Source organism: Nannobrachium achirus (genome assembly GCF_963921795.1).
Source record: "Nannobrachium achirus genome assembly, chromosome: 11".
Classification (NCBI taxonomy): Eukaryota; Metazoa; Chordata; class Actinopteri; order Myctophiformes; family Myctophidae; genus Nannobrachium; species Nannobrachium achirus.
In genome coordinates this window covers 51961972-51974395 of record NC_137820.1, presented here as the reverse complement: position 1 = coordinate 51974395, position 12424 = coordinate 51961972, and the positions used below count along the sequence as shown (strand labels likewise).

At 43.4% G+C, this 12424-nt stretch overlaps 1 protein-coding gene across 1 annotated transcript in view; it reads right to left on the bottom strand.

The window, feature by feature from the left end:
* LOC308294430 (carbohydrate sulfotransferase 8-like) overlaps positions 1-12424 on the bottom strand; it is a gene marked incomplete at both ends in the record, with an annotated part of 103070 nt that overhangs the window by 86449 nt on the left and 4197 nt on the right. The window lies entirely within an intron of this gene.

Sequence of the window (12424 nt, the reverse complement as noted above, 5' to 3'; positions counted from 1 at the left end):
TCAATAAAGAATATAAGCTGACATCCTTGCACTGATATCCGTTTGAAACATCTACTGCATGCAAGGCAGCATTGAGATGGAGTGGACATAGTTTTCAAATGTTACTCAAAATACTCTATTTAAAAATCTATTTAAAAAAACGTTTGCTTTTACTTAGCAAAGTGAAAAAGTCCACTGTCCTCTCTCTCGTTTAGGCATGCATATTCTTACTCCTGCTGATTTTCAACACTCTTTTTTCAAGGCTCTTTTCAACTTGTTCCCTCGCGTCTCATTACATATCACAATGTTGTCCGCGTCCGCGAACATCAAAGTCCACGGTGCCTCCTGCCAACTGTCAACCTATCTATAACCAATGCAAACTAGAAAGGGCTCAGTGCCAATCCTTAATGCAGGCCCAACCCAATTTTGCTGGTGGACAATGTGTAATAATTGCACATCCAACCCTAGTCATGCTGTCTTCCTCCATATCCTGCACCATTCTGACATAGTTTCTAATCAAGGCCAACTGCCTTCCTATTTTTCATCCTTCTCATAGCTGCCCTCACTTCCTCCTTCCCAAACCCCCCCCCCCCCCCCCCCCCCCCTCACTTTCTGGTTTGCCCCCCCCTGCCAATTATCCACCCTCACCTTCTCATTTTCCTCTCTCATCAGCCTCTCAAAGTCCTCCTTCCATCTTCTCAACACACCGGCTTCCCTTGTTAGAACATTTCCAACTCTATGCATTATCACCTTAACCTGTTGCCCATCCTCTCCCTTGAAATAGGTGTTCACCACAGCCATTTCCATTCTTTTCGCACCACCACTTTTTTTTCCCTTTTCCATTTAACACCATACCCACCCATCACCTCCTCATCCCCTCTTTCCCCCTTTCCCACATGCCCATTGTGGCCTGCTCCAATCATCACTCTCTCCCTCTTTGGTATCTGCTCTACCACTTCATCTAGCTCACTACAGAACTCTTCTTTGTTTTCAATTGTACACCGACTTGTGGGGCATTTGCACTGACAACATTTATCATCGCCCCTTCTATGTCCAGCTTCATGCTCATCATTCTGTCTGACCTTCATTTAACCTCCAAAAAGCCATTTTTATATACACTCTTCCTTAACACTTTGAGTGCCAGCCCCCCCTGCCCCCCGTCCCTTACCAGTGCCACCATTAGGTCCCATTCATTTCTGCCCCAATTCCAGGGAATAAATTGGAAATGATCCGATATTCACATCGGAACAAAAATGGGAGGTTTGGTAAAAGAGGATTTTTTTTTTTACCAAAAATTTTTTGGAGTGATTTCGGTGAGCGGTTTTGGAGATAGGTGCTCGAGAGTGCGCACTGCGCAAACCAGTCAATAACCTCAGAAATCTAGATTCTGAGATATTTGAGTTCAAAGAAAAAAAACTTTAGGAAGCCATAGCAACAAATTGGTAAATGGTAACGGAACACAAGTACCCTTGACAGAAAGAATGACATGCCTACTTTCATTATGTGCAAAAAAAGTTAAAAAAATATTGTACCATCGTCTAGTTTCAAGGGGGCAAAGTGAAAAAGTATGAAATGACTCAGAAGGTAGAAATTGCCTTACATTTTGATAGAACTATGCACTGTGAATTCACTGTGTTTTTACCTGGTCTAGAAGGTCAGGAAGACAAAAAGTCAGAAAAGCGATGTCAACCTTTTATTTTATGGCAACATCGAACCCTAACCCTGGTGAGTACCTCACACATCCAGCATGAACATATTTATGTTCAACAATATTTACAAATATTTCCAAAAAAAAAGAAATCACAAATATGACTTCACAAAAATAAAATATAACTGGATAAAAGTAAAATAAAATAAATGTGCAGCAAGTAAAGAATAAATAAAATAATATAAAAGTCAGTACTGTACTGTACTGTATTCTCAAAAAAAGGCATTCAACAAGCCAACATTCAGGAGTCAAAGGCACCACAAATAAAGGTCAAAGATGGTACTGTTCACCGTGTGTGTGTGTGTGTGTGTGTGTGTGTGTGTGTGTGTGTGTGTGTGTGTGTGTGTGTGTGTGTGTGTGTGTGTGTACCTCAGGTGCCTCAAAATGGCCTGGTACCTGTTCCTTGCCATTGTTCTGGGAAAGTACGGCATGGCAATGTTTTTTTGACCACTGCATGGCAATCTCCGGCTTGTGAACGATAGCTGTGAGGAAGAGAAGTCCCAGAAAGTTCTTCAGCTCCCCTAGAGTGACATTGGTCCAGGCAGCGAACCTACAGTGTGTATGACCTATGCCTGACTCCTCCGCTCTCGCTATCTCCGCCATCATACTGTCCTCTGCGTTGTCATTGGTCTGGTTGCAGATCGGGCTCCCATCCTTCCTCCATCCAGTCAGACTCCACGGGCCCTGTATATGATAGAAATAAATACAAAATACTAAATGAACGTGCTTCTGTATAATTTGTATGTTCTTTAGCAAAGGCTGTCGCACAAAAGTAGTGAAAACAGCAGATCTACAAGCGAGGCGTTGTGTGCTTGTAGATCGGCTGTTTTCACTAGTCTAAATAATTTCAAATGTATATATGTATATATGTTCAACAGTATGTTCAAGAAACCAGTAAAAGTTGTCAAGGAGCACTCGTTTTGACGTTCACCACACACTAATCACCACCAGATGGCGACGTCAGCCACTGCTCTGCCATTCACCAGAGTGTATATAAGAGAGTTACGTCACGCTTTGAACTCGCCGCAGACCGGAAGTGTTTACTCTTTATTTACTAGCCTAGCCTAGCCTAGCCTAGCCTAGCCTAGCCATTAGCTCCATTGTAGTCACTTGGACAGGGCGTTTAACGTGCGCTTGCCCAGGCCTTACGGCCTGGGCATAAATATAACGATTGCATTCACCACGGCTTCGTAACTCGCGCGGCGCTCCGCCGGCCGCGCGGCCCTGGCCCGCTCTTCGCGGCCACTCGCGCCTGCGGCGCTCGGGGGCGAAGAGCAGGACCAAGGTCCGCTGGCCTTCGCGCCGCTTGGGGCTTCGTGGACCCAGGGGGGCCTCGTAACTCGTTTGGGCTTCGTGGATACAGGGGGGCTTCGGTAGCCGCTCGCAGTGTCGTGGACAATAGAGCGGCGCACCGCCTGGAGTACGTTGTTGTGGCGACCGCTTGCTCCGCCCCGTGCCGCACCACGAGTGCTCCGCGTCTCGAATGTGCTGTTTCTCTAATATACTATGACATATATACGTGGCCACTGAATTCTATAGGCTCTGCTTTGATACAAATTTGATACAGATTTGAGATCGATTTGATAGATTATTATGTCACACACACACACACACACACACACACACACACACACACACACACACACACACACACACTGATTGTATTACTAAACTATCTATCTAGGTATACACACACAATAAAAAACTAAACTATAAAGAAATGTATTCTTACTGGAAGAAGTTGGAGGAACTTCATACACCTACTACAAACCATGGATTGACATCTAGACCTACTGCACATACAGTATGAAACAGAGCTGATACCTTTATGTACTATGAGGAAAATAATGCTGCTATTTGTACCCTGTATATATATAAAACTAGACCAGGTCAACCTGGTTGTGCCAGACCCCGGTTCTGCCAACCCTCTGGGCCTATAAATTTAATGGTACATTTATAGGCTGTCTGTCCCTTTATAGGCTGTCTGTCCCTCCCTCATGTCATCATCATTTGTGACATTGTGATGACATGAAGGCTTTGTCTGTCGGTCTATCCCTCCCTCATGCTATGTCGCATTGTCATTGCCAGACCCATGAAATGGGTAGACCTACATAAGCAAATGTCGGTCTGTCTGTCCTGGTTTTCTATATAAAGGGTATATATGATGATGACATGATGATGACATGCCTACAAAAGGCATGATGTCATAAATGATGATGACAGACAGGGGGTCTGGCACAACCAGGTTGACCTGGTCTAGTTTTATTGTATGTGTGATACTTGCTTTGGCAATGTAAACGTATGTTTTCTCATGCCAATAACGCTCCTTTGAATTGAATTGTATATTACCAAATGCACCCTACGTGGAAAAAAAACAATAGCAGGTCAGGCTTATTGACATCGGTTATTGATTGATTGAAGAATGTATTACAAGCTTGCATTAGAGTAGACCTACAGATTCATGGCTCATTTCCACAGGAACACACTTTATGCATATCAGACATACAGTGGTGTGTTCTAGACTTTTTTTGAGGGCATACGATCAGCTACTATTCGTTTGGCCAGGGCAGACGCTATAGTACATAATCCCTATCAAATACGCTACTTTGAAAGGTTCACGAGGGCAGACGCCGTTCATATTTTATTGTTCCTCCATCACGGAGGTATAGAGGCCGGCGCCTGGCGGCGCCGTGCCTGCGAGGGTTTCCCAAGTCGGGCGAGGTGTGGAGGGTAGTCCCCGGTGAGTCCCCAGAACACAGCACTGATCTCATATAACATTGAAAGACAGACAGACGTATAGAACATATTGAAACGTAAAAAGCATAGCTTTATAATGCTTACCCGGTTCGCTGATCGCAGCACACCGAGCGACCGGGTCGTCCTCCTTGGCTAAGTCCACGCACGGCCTCATTTGGGTGTATTAGCGCCCGCTGCAACTCCGCTCTCCGGGGCCATACCTATCGGTGCAGCCGGTGGGCGCCGTAAGATGATACACTGCTCCAAACAGCCTGCCTCCGGTCCGGATCACCGCCGTAGCTCCTCCGTCCACTGTGGATGGCTGGCGACGTTCCTTGGCTCCCCCGACACAGCAGCAAAAACACAGAATTCTCTTCAAATCGCCGGCATCAGCGTTCAACGGCATCACCGTTCATCCTCACGCGTCGCCTCAGTCAAGTCCCAAACGCAGCCGCGCAGCAACAAACGAAAGTCCAACTGGTGCTTCGGGTTTTGATTATGGTCGGTGGCGGCGCTGGGCAGCAGCAGGCTGCGGGCTTGGTGGTGTCCACGGCCACGGGGCATGGTTCGGCTGCCTGCTTGGTCTCCATGTGCGGCCATGACTTGCTCTCTGATCAGCGGAGCAACGGTCCGGTAACTGGGACGGCGTTTTCTTTTTCTACAAAATGGACCCCAACCTACAAAGAAACTAGCCCTTCCCTTCCCCCACTCCTCCTAGGTAAAACCTTCCGATCTCTCTCTCTATCTCTATCTCTCTAAATAATACTACATCTAATGATTTTATAACTAATTCTAGCTCATTCTCTCAATATATCTCTCTCTCCCTCTGATTGCTGTGTGTCCGCTTACGGTAAAAGTCACTGAATTCTTTGAGACCCTTGTTTCTGGGGGGAACCGGCCAATCAGCATGCTTGAATTTGGTCACATAAGCGTGTGATGTCATGCAGGGGCGTCAATTGGGTATGGCAGGGGTATGCAGCTGCCATACCTTGACAGGGGGAAATAATAAAAATGTACTTTTCATCGTGCCTGTTGCTAAGGTATGGCAACATGACTGGTGTCTTCACCAGACACCAGTCATGTTGCCATACCTTAGCTTGTTCTGAACTGACGCCACTGAATTGTCATGCATGACGACCGTCCCATCGTCCAAAAGGGCTGTATCTTGGTTACCGCATAGATCCAACACTGTACTACTGTAATATGAAAAAAAAGCATCTGGCGTCATATGACGCCAATATTATTTTCTGGCATCATTGCCAAGGTCGTGTCGGACGTCATATGACGCCCTGGCACTGAAAGTGTTAAGGATTTTGCCTACCCCATTTTTCAGTTTAAAAACCCCTCCAGTGATGGTGCCAAGTTTGTGATGGTGTAGATCGGACTAACGGTGCGGTGTGCCTTGCAAGTCTGCATGTTACATCTGTGATGTCTGCCGTCCGCCATCGGTTGACCCTCTAGGCAATTTTAATATAGGACATAAAAATTATATATATATATATATATATATATATATATATATATATATATATATATATATATGACTGTGCTGTCAGGGATCTCTGGAATGCGATATGGTTTAATTAAGCTGCAAGAACTAATGTTTTTTAGCAACTGAGAGATGATGAACATTTTAAAACAATATGGGGTCATTTTACCTGAAGCATCCTGTTAATTCCTGTCTCTCAACATTTGTGACATAGTGATATATGCTATAATAAAGAGTCGTAACACCACAGAAATTGCACGTTCTGCCCTCTACTGAACTGAGGTATTAGCCTAATCATTTCAACAAAAACATTTTCTTTCTTCTTCTTTAAAACTATAGCAGATTTGCCCCGTTTTGTCACGGCTCAGCCTTGGGTCTCTCTACACTCGGGTCTTTGAAGCTTATGCACATTTTCCCATTCTCAGCTGCAAGTACCATAAAATGTCTCTCTGTAAATGGTATACTATTACTGCAAACACCTCAGCATCAGTCACAATGTCTATTCGTAGAGTACCTCAGAAGCAATTTCACGTTCCATCTGGGCACTAAAGGGATTCAGATGTAACTAAAAAGAAACTGAAATGGCATGCTTAACCAATAATTATTTATATATATATATATATATATATATATATATATATATATATATGCAATATTAGCATTATTAGACAGTAGTAGAGAGAAAACCAAGGTCAGAGACAAATGCAAGACATGATGGAAGTCAGATTCAAACTCGGGTCTTCGGAACTCACAAAGAACATAGTTTAGTTCTGTGCACTGGACAGACATCACCCTTGCAAACAGTTTGCCATGAACCCTTTTATTATACTGGGCCCTTTATCAAGCACCCTGTAATTTACTCTGCCAAATTCAAGTGATACGATTATGTAATCTCCATACAATCACATAAGCTTTGACAACAGAGAGAAGATTCAGCCATGAAATCAATATAAAGTCACAAACCAAAAACACTCAGTTTGATCATTTATTCAAAAATCCTTTTTGCATCCTGCTGTTGATGCACTCTTAATCAAAAACCCTTTGAGGGTATTAATAGATCAAACAACTGAAACAGAAAACAACTGACTGAGTTGATAACCGCCTCGTGTATTTGACACAGTGTCTACATGACATCCTAACGAAAAACAATTAAGGGAAATGACAGTTAAACACCTAAATCACTCTCCCACTCCAATTAGGCTTTCAAGACTCATCCTCAGAAACCCTTCATGGACTGACATTTCCATTGTGTAGTCATTAAAACTGCCATCTCTGAACCTGCAGCGCCCACACTGCCCTCGGTTCAGAATCCCTCCAGGTATGTCTCTCTTGTGCCGTTTCAACTCTCAGCTTCCCAAATGTCTGTATTAATGAATACTGGCGGAACTGGATGTCCTATTCTCTATTTAACCACTTAAAGCCTACGGTATATACTTTGTCATACGACAAAATAGCAATAATAGCCAAATGCACCAATGCATTTTGATGTGATGCATTGTGGGGTTGTAGATCTGCTATTTTTGAAAATGAAAAGGATATTTTGAACAAAAATAACAAAAAGAATGGTATTCAGCACTAAAACTATCTTAAGAGGGAGAAATAACCAAAGCAGAAACCTAATTCCATAGCGACGTTTGGAATTGTCACTACCACTCTCCGTAGAAGCTTAGCAGCCATTAGCATACCACTAAAAGATGCAATATGGGGATCCCTGGAGTCTTGTTTCCCCAGAATGGAAGGAAGCAATTACTAACATCCTTCCATATCAGGCCTGTTCAAGTCAGCCTCGGCCCAGGGGAAAAACAGGGTAAAGAAGGAGAAGATGAAAAAAAAAACAGTGACAGTAAAGGTCAGTCAAAGAAAGCTATGGTTTTAAGGGAATTGACCTCAAAAGAAGGACAGAATCCCTTTTGGGAAGGTACGGGTGTCTTTAATATATTATTAATGGCTTCTGTCCCTTAAATAACTGCCCTTCGTAGATGATGTACTTGACACAACCGGTGAAGAATCCTGGTGTGTGGTTTTTTCTCATTAGTGAGGGGGGAAGGATAGTGTTTCTCTGAGAGTGTGCTCAGATTAAAGGTCCTTATGGTAATTGAATCCTAATGCTGATTTACAGGACAGTGTACATCAGAGGGAGGGCAATTGAAATTGAGCGTCAACTCAGGGTGCTAGTTAAAGCCACAGGCTCCTATTTCAGAAAAATACAAAATGATGGGGTACAAAACAATTCCCCTGGAAATGTTGTTTGTTCGTTGACTGTTTTGCTTGAACAGTAGGCTATATACCATGTGTAAATTTACACTCTTTTAATCTGATAAAATAGATAAACTAGACTAATTAAATAAAAATCAAACCTCGGTTCGAAGTGAAGCGGTGAATTTTTATTCTATGTGTTCTAGAGCTATGAAATCAGTGTTCTAGATCTATACATTCTGTGTTCTAGATCTATACTTTCCATGTGCTTTAGTTCTATATTTTTATGAATTCTGAATGAATGAATGATTTTGTCTGGAGGGCCAAATTGTCATGTGAAGCTTGACCAATCCTCAATTCTGCATGCACGGGACATGTACGGGATAGACAAGGCCACTCCTTGGGAATCTATGGGAATCCTCAAAAAAACATGTATGGGACAGACAAAGCCACTCCTTGGAAGCGGCTTTCACCGCTTCAAAAACCATTAGATATTATTTCAGTGCTGTAGTGTGTTAGTAGACTAAAACATGAACTAGAGGGTTGCCTGGTGCCACTGGCCAAGTGGTCCAGGCACATATCACATGCCTGATAGCGTGTTGTGGATTCGAATCCCGATCCCGTCAACCTTTGCTGCGTGTCACTCCCTGTCTCTCTCTCCCTGTTTCCTGTCATCTCTACTAATTGATATACTATCAATAAAGGCAGAAAAGCCAAAGGAAGATAATATCAATACAAAAAAAGATAAGTTAGGCTAAGCAAAATGTTTATATAATACTATATCTGCTCTGTGAGGTTGTAAGTTAGGCTACTGTCACAGCGTGTGGGTATACATAAGCTCAGGGGTAGAGAAACCGTTATTAGAGCACGAAGGGTTCCCGAAGGGTTCCCAGTTCGAATCCGGGCTCCCCCTGAGTTAATGTCGAAGGGTCCTTAGGCAAGACTCTGAACCCCACATTGCTCCCGGTGAGCTGGTTGGTGCCTTGCATGGTTTCCTCCGCCACCGGTGTATGAATGTGTGCGTGAATGGGTGAATGTAATGCACAATCTCTGTAAAGCGCTTCGGATAAAAGCGTTATATAAATGCACCATTTACCATTTATTTAACCAGTGGTAATGATGTGCCTGTAGCCTGAATGCCTGGGTAGAGAGGCTGCCTGGGAAACAGAAGGTCCCAGGTTCAATTCCTAAGCCCCAGCTAATGTGTCGAGGTGTCCATGTACTGTAACCCCTTATACTGCTCCCCTCGAGCGCTCGAGCTGAAAACTGCATTTCCCCCAGGGTATTACCCCCCCCCCCCCCCCCCCCCAACCACACACACGATTAGGGACCAGGGTATAACTAACCTTCTGCAAGATCCAATATGATTTATTACTGTGTGACAACAAGATGGATAGGTAGACAAATGGGTAGGTAGACAGATCGGTTGATTAATCGATTGATGAATTGAATACATAGGACCACAATGGAAAGTCCCCATCACTGTTTACATTTTGCAGCTCCTACAGCTGGCTTTGTGTGTACTGTATGTCCATCACGCAGAGCTTGGCATGATTTGCCAAGCTTTGTATTGCTGGACGCTTAATGAAATTAACTCATAGAGGCATCACTTACTTCACACTCGCCATTGTGATTTTTTTTACTAATTGATTGATTGACTGAAGAATGTATTAGCAGTTTGCAATAGAAAAAAGTACAGTTTCATGACAGCACAAATCACTGGTACAAGGTCAACTAAAAGGAGATCCTAGAAAGCCTTACGGCTTATTTACACAGGAACCACACTATGTATCTCATAAAACATTGAAAGACAGACGGATAGAACATAGTACTTTATCTAGGATAACATCAATTTCACTAATAAAGTATTCAAACAATCAATCAATAAATAAAAGTGATTTAATATTATGACCTGATATGGAGGGATGGGCTACTGTAGTTCTGTTTAAATTGTACAATAGTGACATTTCTCTACAAGGACACTTGACATTTTACTACCACAAGGACATTTGTTTGTTAAGGTTAAGAAATCACAAGAAAACTATACAGGAGCAGTTGATGACAACTTGATGAATGACATGTATTAGGCCAGGCCGACTTTTCTCAAGAGTGTGCGCCAATATGGGCATGTCTGCTTGCACTCTATTGCAAAGCAGGGACGTGCTGGCCATTGGGAAAAGCGGGACAACTCCCGAACGGCCGGTTCATTCCCATCATACAAGGCTGTCGCACAAAAGTAGTGAAAACAGCAGATCTACAAGCACACAACGCCTCGCACCGCGAGGCGTTGTGTGCTTGTAGATCAGCTGTTTTCACTAGTTTAAATCATTTTAAAAATGATAAATACAAAACAAACGGTTTTGGAAATACTAGGTTTCCACCCGACAACGACGAAATATAACTCATGTAATTGGCCCACTGACTTTGTCACAAATCTTTGAGTAGCAGCAGCGCTATAGAGCGATCTCTCTCTCTATAGCGCGCAATGAGGGCCTCTCCAACTCTTTTTCCCGAGCTGAATCAGGGGCCCAGCACGTCCCTGGTGGGCACACACACTTTGGGAGCTAAGTGCACAGATTCCCAGGCCCCCGGGTGTGCTGTGAGGTGCACAGGACAACCTGGGCTATTTATAGCTGCAAGGAGAGAAATAATTCAGTGCGATCTCAGAGCAGCTCATTCAAGTCTCCTCCTTGACAGAACAGATGAGGAGAAACGAAAAGATTAAACCCTTTCTCCTGTCCCTCCGCTGCACAGGCATGACAGGTGGGATATGGTATCTGTTTGAAGCTTTCATGGCTCACTCAGTCCCCTTGTGTGGGCTGTCAAAGAGAAACACTTTGCAGATATGGATATCTTCCCAGTGAATAGTGCAGCACAGGCAAATCAAGAGAATTTTGATATCTTAATCTGAGCCAATCCTCCACTGCCTGCATGATTCCACATTCAGCACTGCCAACAGACATTGCCCCATAAATATATGCCGTTTATTGAGTCTTACCAAGATTAGCCTAGGGAGTTGAAATTTGGGGGGAGAGAGAGAGAGAGAGAGAGAGAGAGAGAGAGAGAGAGAGAGGGGGGGCATCTACCAAAGCCTATCTGGTCAGGTGAGGCACTGAAAGGCCCAAAGTAGACTTCAGGCACACAGTAAAAATAAAAAATAAATACAGCATGAATGAACTGGACAAAAGCTTTGCCTCTTGTTTTTGTTAGGCTTCCTACTATTAGGCCTATATGTTGAAAACTTTTAAAATGCCCAGATGTATTTTCATGGCAGTATTAATGTTAACTTTATTCAGAAAACATTTAATTCTGTGAAAAAGATTGCATATAGCCTATATGCAATCCAATATTTGACAACCTTAAATATTTTGTTATTTCTTGTTAGAAAACGAAAAGAAAAATGCAAATGGTTAAAGAAAGAAATGGTCAAAGAAAGAAATGAACAAAGAGTGCCTCACCTTTGCAGCTCTCACCATGGACGCTGTGTGTGAAGAGTTTTGCTCGACCGTTAACTCCCCGTCCCTTTCTTCTTCTGCTGCTTCTTTTCGACAGAGCCTCTCTCACTCTCAGCCTTCCTTCTTATTTGAAAACTCCAAATGCAATCAATTGTGACAGTTAGCATTCAGCAACGGTGGTTCGTTTTTAGGTCTCGCGCTACAATAGGTCCTCGTTCCACGACGTGGGACAAAACTTAAAACAGCAGAGGGAGGCAACCAACGGAGTTGCCGTTCCGAGGCGGCGGGCGAGGCGCACTGGCGCAGCCAGGTTTTGTGTGTTGCTGCTATGTGTGACCGTTAGCGCTTCTTCTCTCCTCCCTGCTTCTATTTCTTGCTTTCCACGGGCAGTCCCGTGGGAGAGGATGCACGGATACTGCCGACACCACTGCCAGGCAACGGCACTGCACACAACACACTAGCTTCAAAGATGAAAGAAGCCCAATACAAAGGCAGCCAGGCAGGCACATAGCGCAGGTGGATGCTTGCAATGTCTGGATGGAAACGGTGGAATCTAATAAGAATACAAATGTTTTTCATCACTGTCTAATTTAAAAGACGCATCTTGGTGTAAGATTACGCAGCTTTATCTAGATTAGAATAGTGTTTTAGGAAAAAAGTATACAATTTAATTTAGGCTACTCATATAATTACCAAATGGGTAAAGGGCTGCTGTCGATATGTCATCATTCATGGGTGATTATTTTGTAGGCCTATACATTTGTTTGTTCAGGTTAATTTCAGTTAATTAATAACAACAGCCTACTTATTGTTGAATGGATGGCCTGAGATAAAGAAGCACAATTCCACAGGCTGCCATGT